Source organism: Heptranchias perlo, chromosome 42 (assembly GCF_035084215.1).
Source record: "Heptranchias perlo isolate sHepPer1 chromosome 42, sHepPer1.hap1, whole genome shotgun sequence".
NCBI classification, from domain to species: Eukaryota; Metazoa; Chordata; class Chondrichthyes; order Hexanchiformes; family Hexanchidae; genus Heptranchias; species Heptranchias perlo.
In genome coordinates, this window is record NC_090366.1 from 10811156 (window position 1) to 10821860 (window position 10705).

Sequence of the window (10705 nt, forward strand, 5' to 3'; positions counted from 1 at the left end):
AGTGCTGTTCACCTGACTGGCAACACTGTCCATATAAGTCCAATCGAAATGTTAAATGTGAATAGAAATTGTTAGCATTATATAGGAGGTTTTTTTTGGACTGTCGGGGAATCAAGGGATATGGGGATCCAGCGGGAAAGTGGAGTTGAGGTCGAAGATCAGCCATGATCTTATGGAATGGCGGAGCAGACTGGAGGGGCCCGATTGCCTATTCCTGTTCCTATTTCTTATCTTCTTAGGTTGGTGCAAGAGTCAAGTTAACATTAAGTGAGCAGATCTTTACACAGAACTTAAAATGTTATCCCTTCTTTTATGATCTGGAATGCACTGCCTGAAAGGGTGGTGGAAGCAAATTCATAGAATCATTACAGCACAGAAGGAGGCCATTCGGCCCATCGAGCCTGTGCCAGCTCTTTGTAAGAGCATCCAATTAGTCCTATTCCCTCGCTCTTTCCCCGTAGCCCTGCAAATTTTTTCCCTTCAAATATTTATCCAATTCCTTTTTGAAAGCCACAATGGCACCCGCTTTAGAATTTAGTTCATATTGCCTCTCCTCATTCTTCCTGCCAAAATGTATCACTTTGCATTTCTCTGCATTAAATTTCATCTGCCATGAGTCCGCCCATTCCACCAGCCTGTCTATGTCCTCTTGAAGTCTATCACTATCCTCCTCACTGTTTACTACACTTCCAAGTTTTGTGTCATCTGCAAATTTTTAAATTTTGCCCTGTGCACCCAAGTCCAAATCATTAACATAGATCAAAAAAAGCAGTGGTCCCAATACCGACCCCGGGGAACACCACTGTACACCTCCCTCCAGTCCGAAAAACAATCGTTACTTAGTCAATTTTGTATCCATGCTGCCACTGCCCCTTTTATTCTATGGGCTTCAATTTTGCTGACAAGCCTATAATGTCGCACTTTATCAAATGCATTTTGAAAGTCTATATACACAATATCAACCGCATTGCCCTCAACAACCCTCTCTGTTACCTCATCAAAAAAACTCAATCAAGTTAGTTAAACACGATTAGCCTTTAACAAATCCATGCTGGCTTTCCTTTATTAATCCACACTTGCTCAAGTAACTATTAATTTTGTCCCAGATTATCGTTTCTAAAATCTTCCCCACCACTGAGGTTAAACTGACTGGCCTGTAGTTGCCAGGTTTATCCTTACACCCTTTTTTGAACAAGGGTGTAACATTTGCAATTCTCCAGTCCTCTACCCCCGTGTCTAAGGAGAATTGGAAAATTATGGCCAGCACCTCTGTAACTTCCACCCTTATTTCCCTCAGCAACCTCAGATGCATCCCATCAGGACCGGGTAACATAACTACTTTAAGCATAGCCAGCCTTTCTAGTCCCTCTTCTTTGTCACTTTTTCAACTACCTCCCCTTTTACTGTGACTTTGGCAGCATCTTCTTCCTTGGTAACATCAGATGCAAAGTACTCATTCAGTACCTCGGCCATGTCTTCTGCCTTCCTGCATGGATCTCCTTTTTGGTCCCTAATCAGCTTCACCCCTCCTCTTACTACCCGTTTACTATTTATGTACCTATAGAAGACTTTTGGATTCTCTTTTATATTAGCCGTCAGTCTATTCTCATATTCTCTTTACCCCTCTTATTTTCTTTTTCACTTCTCCTCTGTACTTTCTATATTCAGCCTGGTTCTCACTTGTACGACATCTGTCATACATCTCCTTTTTCTGCTTCATCTTACTCTCTATCTCTTTCGTCATCCAGGAAGCTCTGGCTTTGATTGGCCTACCTTTCCCCCTCGTGGGAATGTACTTAGACTGTAGCCGAACCATCGCCACTTTAAAGGCTGCCCAGTGTTCAAACAGATTGATTCGATAGCAACTTTCAAAAGGGAATTGGATCAATACTTGAAAAGGAAAAAATTGCAGGGCAATGGTGAAAAAGCAAGGGAGTGGGACCAATTGGATAGCTCTTTCAAAGAGCTGGGCCGTATAGCCTCCTTCTGCGCTGTATGATTCTATGATTATTTTCAGACATTAACTGACAAGCCCGCTGTGTCTTTCAGCATTTGTTGTTTTTCCTTCAGATTTCCTGGTTTCCTGTCCTCTCACTGGTAACTAGCACAGCTCAATATTTTCAAGTTCGTACCAACAGTGAACAGAGAGAGGATAAAATAATTCCCCCATTGTTTAGGAGAGTGTGTAACTCCTGGTAGATTGGCAATATCTGAAGTAAGATAGTAAAATACAATGGAATCTTTGCTCTAAATTTTCACTATTTAACATGTAACTAGCAATTCTCCCATTGGCATCACCCACGCATCAAAACCAAGTGCAGTGTTCAGGTGAAGCAGAGTTAGAGGGTGGCGTAGAATTGGAAAGGGCACACACACATAATTCAGTTAATGTTTTAATGTTATACATTTTGTCCTACATTTTATATAATAATTTTGATATCGGTATCCAATTAGAAAAAATCTTACTTTCCCATGCACTCCCTATGTACAAATCCTAATGTTCTATTGTCACTCTCAGTGTCACATTTGTGTGTCAGATTTTTTACCATTAGGAATTCCTACAGCCACCTTCATAATGGAAATTGCCTATGTAAATTTGGCATCCTGTTACTGAATAATCTGATCACTGGGTGGCTTTTGCCCATAAATCGTTCAAAATGCCTTCTGCAAAAAGTTCGTCTGAACATTTTAATCAGCCATTCCTTCTCAGCAAGTGAAATTTTGAATATCCATGATAAAGGATTAAACATTTTTTTTTTTAAATCACATATTTTGAAATAACCTGTTTGAGTTTATCCATTGAGTTTTTTTGTGCCTTCATTCAAGATTTTACTCAAAATTCCTCAGCATCTCCTCAAAGCCTGGGCTTGAGCTTAGATTTGTGACCAACAATGTGACCTTGTGAGTTGAATTTGGATTGTGCATTCTCCAGTATCTAATTTCCAAGGATGCGTCAGCATTGCTCAGTCAGCTGTACGGATGGAATATTTTTATTCAGCTTCTAGCAGCTAGCGGTCAACTTATTGGAAGAAAAGCTGGAGGACAAATTTGCAAAGGTGCATTAAGATAATTTTTATATTTAGGGTGTTAAAAAGAAACAGAGAAGTTCTCTGTGTGTGACAGTGAAAAAAATGAGGACTGATTCCATAACGGTTACAGCTTCTGCATTGTATTCTAATAACTTCAGAAAATGTATTACATGGAGAGTTACTGTTTGTGTGTGTGTGAGAGAGAGAGAATCTTTCCTTATGTTAACATTCAAATTTCAAAAAATATTTCATTCTGAAGTCAGCAAGTAATATCATCTATGTTTTGTTGACTGAAAAGGTACAAGCTAATTATTTACACCTGTGATAAAGGCAAGAGAGTTAGATAGAGAGAAAGGCAGACAGAAAGAGTTTCTCTCATGATTCTAATTCGATATTTTTTTAATTTCAGTTTGAAAAGCAAATAAAAACCTTTGTGAGGAAAACAGATAGGAAGGGACGGTAGGGCGAGTTGAAGAGGGAAACAGTTTGAGAGTGAGGGGCTCTGGCATCACATCATCCACCTTTGGGAGAGGAAGTGGGAGTGAATGGAGATTTAAAAGTAAGGTGAATGAAAGTGGAACAAGAGGGGGGAAGATACTGTATTCAAAAGGGAAGTAGTAGAGATAGTGATGGAGGTGAGAGGGTGGCAGGAAGGGAAGGATAATGAGAAGGTTAAGAGATTAGTGATGCAAGGGCAGTGAAGAGGTGAGTGAAGCATAAATGATTGGGAAGGGAATGGGAAATTTGCCACTAAGGGCCACATTTTCCCAGCAACTGCATCCCAAATGCAGCCTACAGCCATTATTGGCCCCTTCCCATGCCACACCAAGACACCACTTCTCTACCCTACAGAAAAGAAGAAAAAACAGAGAAGCAGAAGAGAACAGAGAAAGAAACAAATAGAAAAGTTAATGAGAGACAAGCAGAAAAGAAGAGAAAGTGAGATGCTGGCAGTGAAGCGAAAGAGGAGAGACAGAAGGAGAAACAGGAAGATGAAGACAATGGAGGACAGTTAAGAAAGAAACCATGGGGTAGATTTTCAACTTGTCGCCCAGCTGTAAAACTGGCACTGTGATCGCAACCAGTTATGGAAACCACCCAATATTCATTTAAATCAATGCAAATGAAAATCTGGTGGTTCCTATAATGGGCGGCTGATTTGTTATGCCAGTTTTACACCTGGGTGCCAAGTTGAAAATCTACCCCAAATTCTGAGACTTACCTTGTGCAACTTCACGGGAGATAAGACTACATTTTTATTTAAAATTAAATTGAAAACATAAAGCATTTGGGAAGCCGTCAAATCGAGTTGCACTGCAGGCTTCCCTAGGGTCCAAGATGCCATACACTGCACCCACATTGCCTTGGAGCTCTCCATTACCATCCTGGCATCTTTCTCAATAGAAAGGGATTCCACTCCCTGAACGTGCTTATAACCAAAGACAGTGCATCATGCAGGCTCTGCCCGGTTTCTGGTAGCAGTCATGATTCATTCATTCTGCGCCAATCCTCTGTGCTGCCTTTATTACAAGCACACCATCAGGTCACAGGCTGGCTGCTGAGCAACGAGCAGTATCCCGTCTAGACATTGCTTTTGACTGCTGTCAGGAATTCCTCAGGGCAACATCCTAGGCCAAACTATCTTCAGGTGTTTCATCAAAGACCTTCCCTCCATCATCAATCAGGCCAGAAGTAGGGCTGTTCGCTAATCATTGCGCAGTGTTCAGTTCCATTCACTATTTCACAGATAATGAAGCAGTCCGTGCCCGCATGCAGAAAGTCCTGGACAACATCCAGGCTTGTGCTGGTAAATGTCAAGTAACATTCATGCTGCACAAATGCCAGGCAATGACCATCTCCAACAGGACAGAGTCTAACCACCTCCCCTTAACATTCTAAGGCATTACCATCACTGACATCAACATCCCAGCAGTCACCACTGACCAGAAACTCAACTGGACAAGCAATATAAATGCTGTGGCTACTATAGCAGGTCAGAGGCTGGGTATTCTGCAGTGAGGTGGCTCACCTCCAGACACCCCAAAGCCTCTCCACCATCTACAAGGCACAAATCAGGCGTCTGATGGAATGGTCCCCTCTTGCCTAGATGGGGGCAGCTGCAACAATGCTTAAGAAGCTAGACATCATCCAGGACAAAGCAGTCCACTTTATCAGCAGCTCATCCACACCTTAAACATCCACTCCCTCCACCACTGGTGCACCATGGCTGTAGTGTATGCTATCTACAGGATGTACTGCAGCAACTCGCCAAGGCTTCTTCAACAGCACCTCCAAAATCTGCGACCTCTACCACCTAGAAGGACGAGGGCAGTGGGCGCATGGGAAAATCACCACCTCCCAAGTTCCCCTCCAAGTCACACACCATCCTGACTTGGACATATATCACCATTCCCGAGCTAACAGCACTATGGGAGTACCTTCACCACACGGACTGCAGCGAATCAAGAAGGCGGCTCACCACCACTTTCTCAAGAGCGACTAGAGATGGGCAATAAATGCTGGCCTTGCTAGGGATCCCCATATACCAAGTGCTCAAGCAACCCTTCTGCTGCATCAACCGTTTGGGATGAGCTCTGCATTACAGTCCTGATCGTGTATCCAGATTTGCGGTCATATGCTGGATGCTGCATGACTTTGCGATAATGAGGTACCAGCCCTTAGCACCACCTGGGCAGCAAGAATTGCAGGAGGATGAGGAGGAAGAGCATGAGCAGCATCGACCAGCGCTCCCCAAACTGCCAAACCCATTAGAGAGGATCTCATCCAACAGCACTTTTACGTGAACCATCCCTCCCACCCCCAATACACCAATAACTCTGTAATCTTTATCACCACCATATCTTACTACCACCATCCGATTGCCTTCCTTCAGTCCAACCTTATGGGTCTTGCTCTCATTTCAGTACAAAATATTAACACCAACACCAAATCCAGTAAAATAAAATTACTCCAACAACTCTATCCCAGATGTTTGAGTAGTTAACAGGAACAATTAAGATTCAAACATGTCCACTCCCTTAGTGCCTATCTTGTGTGCTCTTTTACCCTTATCATAGTGCTCCTATGCAATGTATCCTCAGTGGCTACAGCTTTGGAGGTGGAAATGCTGCTGAGCTTCCATTGAGGACACTTCACATGGCCGTGATGGGCAAACTCAAGCAGCTCTGGGCCTTGAGGGCCTGACTGTAGACTGCAGCATCTCGGCTTTGGCTGGGCCAGTGAGGTCCAGCTGGCTGTGTGGCACTAACAAGGGCACTGGTGAAGTGGGTGGCAGGGTTTCAGGCATGCTGCCATCCTGAGAGAGGTTAACTGGTGCTTCTCCCATGGAGCCAAAGTCACTCTCCCAGGACTGTGCCTCAACACTTCTCCAGTTCTGCACGAGAACAGAATACACGAATGATGTGCTGCTGTGAACGCTCCGTCAACACTGCCCCCCGAGCCGAGATGGCAGCCATTTGAGCTTCCATGGCAGCAGGGTGAGTTGCCATGGGCGGTGTCAGAGTTGTCACCAGAGGCTCCATCATGATGGGCGCCAGTGATGTGTTCATGGAGCTTACCGCACGCCCCATGTTGGACAGAATGGTCTCCATGCTCTGCATAAAGCCCCGGCACAAGTTACAGCTGGACTCCTCCATGCTCTGAGCCATTGTGCACAAGCTTGCTGGCAGGCTGCCCAGTGCATTGCCTGGTGTGTAACCATCAGACTTCTTCGGAAATAGAGAGGAACAAGGGTTAGCTTTTAGTGTGGAGGAAGAGTAGAGAGAGACAAGTAGTAGCTGAAAGAGGCTGTAGTTTGTCATGCTTAAATTTATGAATTTTTAGCACTTTGTTTACAAGCATAAACCTTACAATCGTCCAGAAGCAATCAAGCAGTTTCCAACTTTGCTTCCTGCAGTAACACTCTTCTGCCTGTGTTCTGCGCTGTTGCACTTCTAACCTGCCCACAGAACTGCTTTATATTATCGTAGCACCATTATAGATTATTAATAGTGGTTAACAAAATGTATATTTACCTCCATTCTTTCGCTAGTCTCTGTTTCCAAATATCACTGATAGTCTGAACAGTGAGCGTACCTTGATTTCGTACTACAGAGGCTAAAATGCCATTCTGCACATGAAGTTTATTAAATCCCAGATTTGAAATGAGAGTAACTGATCTATTACATTTACAATCAATTTAATTTTAAATTTGAATTAATTTACTTTGAATATGTTTAGAAAATTATCATATTGAATTTCCGAGTACTACTATAAATGCAATATCTAAGTACTTTTTAATCCCTCAACTCATTTAAAAACTACGTGGATGTGCACTTGAAGTGCTATATCCTACAGGGCTATGGACCAAGTGCTAGAAAGTGGGATTAAGCTGGATAGCTCTTTTTCGGCCGGCACGGACATGATGGGCCAAATGGCTTCCTTCTGTGCCATAATTTTCTATGATTCTATGATTCTACACATTAGACATAAATCTGTGGAGAGAACTAAGGCAAGTTAATGTTTCAGATGTGGACCCTTCATTCAAAACTGGAAAGTATTAGGATCAATCACACTTGCAAGAATCAGAATGGGAGAGGAAAACACACACACATCTGAAGAAATAGAATGACCAGTAAAACACTTAATTGCTGAAAAGGAAACGGTTAAATGGCATAAATGGTATTAACATGAGACAATTGGAGACATGATGTGAAAGATCAAAGACATTTACAAGACACAGAGAATGTATGAATAGCTGAGGTGGTGGGTAAGGCAGATAGATATGGTAGCACAGAACAACTGGCAAAGCAAAGCAGACACCACCAACCCAGGAATCTGGGAGAAGAAAAAAACAGGTCAAGGTTGCAAACCACCCCTCCAGCATGGTGTTCCGATGGTGAATCCCCATCCCGTCACAACCCAACCCTCCCGCCCCCCTCCCTCCAGAAAAACCCACTGACACAGCCATCCCAAACTGTGAGCACTTACCAACAAAGAAAAAATAGGAGCTATAGTTGAGGTCTGAAGTTATTATAATGATCAGAGGGCTGCAAAGTGCCTAATATAAACATAGAAACATAGAAAATAGGAACAGGGGTAGGCCATTCGGCCCTTCGAGCCTGCTCCGCCATTCAATATGATCATGGCTGATCCTCTATCTCAATACATATTCCCGCTCTCTCCCCTTGATGCCTTTTTTGTCTAGAAATCTATCTATCTCCTTCTTAAATATATTCAGTGACTTGGCCTCCACAGCCTTCTGTAGTGGAGAATTCCACAGGTTCACCACCCTCTGAGTGAAGAAATTTCTTCTCATCTCGGTCCTAAATGTCCTACCTCGTATCCTGAGACTGTGACCCCCCGTTCTGGACCCCCCAGCCAGGGGAAACATCCTCCCTGCATCCAGTCTGTCTAGCCCTGTCAGAATTTTATACGTTTCATTGAGATCCCCTCTCATTCTTCTAAACTCTAGTGAATACAGGCCTAGTCGACCCAATCTCTCCTCATACGACAGTCCTGCCATTCCAGGAATCAGTCTGGTGAACTTTCGCTGTACTCCCTCTATGGCAAGTATATCCTTTCTCAGGTAAGGAGACCAAAGCTGCACACAATACTCCAGGTGTGGTCTCACCAAGGCCCTGTATAACTGCAGTAAGACATCCTTGCTCCTGTACTCAAATCCTCTTGCAATGAAGGCCAACATTCCTTTTGCCTTCCTAACTGCTTGCTGCACCTGCATGTTAGCTTTCAGTGACTGGTGTACAAGGACACCAAGGTCTCTTTGTACATAAACATTTCCCAATCTATCACCATTTAAATAATACCCTGCCTTTCTGTTTTTCCTTCCAAAGTGGATAACTTCACATTTATTCACATTATATTGCATCTCCCATGTATTTGCCCACTCACTCAACTTGTCTAAATCACCTTGAAGCCTCTTTACATCCTCCTCACAACTCACGATCCCACCTAGTTTTGTGTCGTCAGCAAACTTGGAAATATTACATTTGGTTCCCTCATCCAAATCATTGATATATATTGTGACTAGCTGGGGCCCAAGCACTGATCCCTGCGGTACCCCACTAGCCACAGCTTGCCACCCCGAAAAAGACCCATTTATTCCCATTCACTGTTTCCTGTCTGTTAACCAATTTTCAATCCATGCCAGTATATTACCACCAATCCCATGTGCTTGGATTTTGCACACTAACTCTTATGTGGGACTTTATCAAAGGCCTCCTGAAAATCCAAATATACCACATCCACTGGTTCTCCCTTATCTATTCTACCAGTTACATCCTCAAAAAACTCCAGTCAAACACAATTTCCCTGTTATAAATCCATGTTGACTTTGTCTAATCCCGTTGATATTTTCTAAGCGTCCTTTTATCACTTCCTTTATAATAGACACTAGCATTTTCCTTACTACTGATATTAGGCTAACCAGTCTATAGTTCCCTGTAAAGATGAGATAAAATGCTATTCAAAAGGCTTGCATTGAGTTTCATTGAATCAGCGTGGAATGTCAAACACAGAGAGATCAATACGGGAGTGGGATGGGGAACTAAAGGGCAAATGATAAGGTTGAATTCACAACTGCGAGCAGAACGGAGCTGCTCTGCATAGCCAATCTGTGTTTGGTCTCCCCAGTGTGGAGGAGACCACACCGTGACCAACAGATACAATATACTAGATTGGAGGAAGTACATATACATTGCTGTGTCACCCAAAAGCAGTGTTTTGAGGCCCTGAACAGTGGTGTAGAAGGTGTTTGTACAGGAAGGTGATGGGATAAGATAGACCCCATCACCCAAATAAAAAATGGAGACAACAAATAGGCAAGAATTCACAAAAGTGGACTCTGTAAGCTGGAGCACCTGTACAAATCAAGAAAAAAATTCTTTCAGAACTTGTAAATGAGCATACATTTATAATAATCCCCCTCTGCAGGTGCAGTGGAATAATAAAGCTGGGTATCACAGAAGGAATGATTCTTTAGGAAAGTGGAGGGGAGTTGGGATAGGCTGCATCCTTGGTGTTGAACTGTTATTTTCACTGTGCAGACAGGGTGGGCTGCATCCTTGGTGTCAACCTGCTTTTTTTCTTCTCCTCGACCCCTGGGGCTGCTGGAGCCTGCTCCACTTTGCCATGTTTTTTTCGGGCTTCCATTCCGACCTGCCATCTCCTGCCCAGTTCATCCGCTATTTACATATTCGGTCATATGTCTCATACGTGTCTTGAATTTCTCCAATTATGTCCCCTATTGTCTCATGTTAAAATCATTTCTGCCATTTAACCATCTCCTGCTTTCCACTTAAATACTTCATAGGTCATTCTATGTCTTCTGGTGTGGGTGTATGTCTGTATGCATGTGTGTGTAAGTGTGTATGTATGTGTGTGTGCATGCGCAAGTAAATATGTGTGTGCGTGTGTGTATTGTTCCTCTCCCTTCCCTTTGTTCTGTTCCCTTTTAAATCCCGTTCACTGTTATATCTTCCAGTTTGTTTTAATTCATTTTCTGGATGCGGGCGTTGCTAGCAAGGCCAGCATTTATTGCCCATCCCCAATTGTTCTGAGCAAGTGTCCTTACATCAAATTTAAGGGGCCAGAATATACAGTGAGCGGCTAACGAACTGGCGTTCATTAGACTTGTACTTGCCCATATACTTTCAATG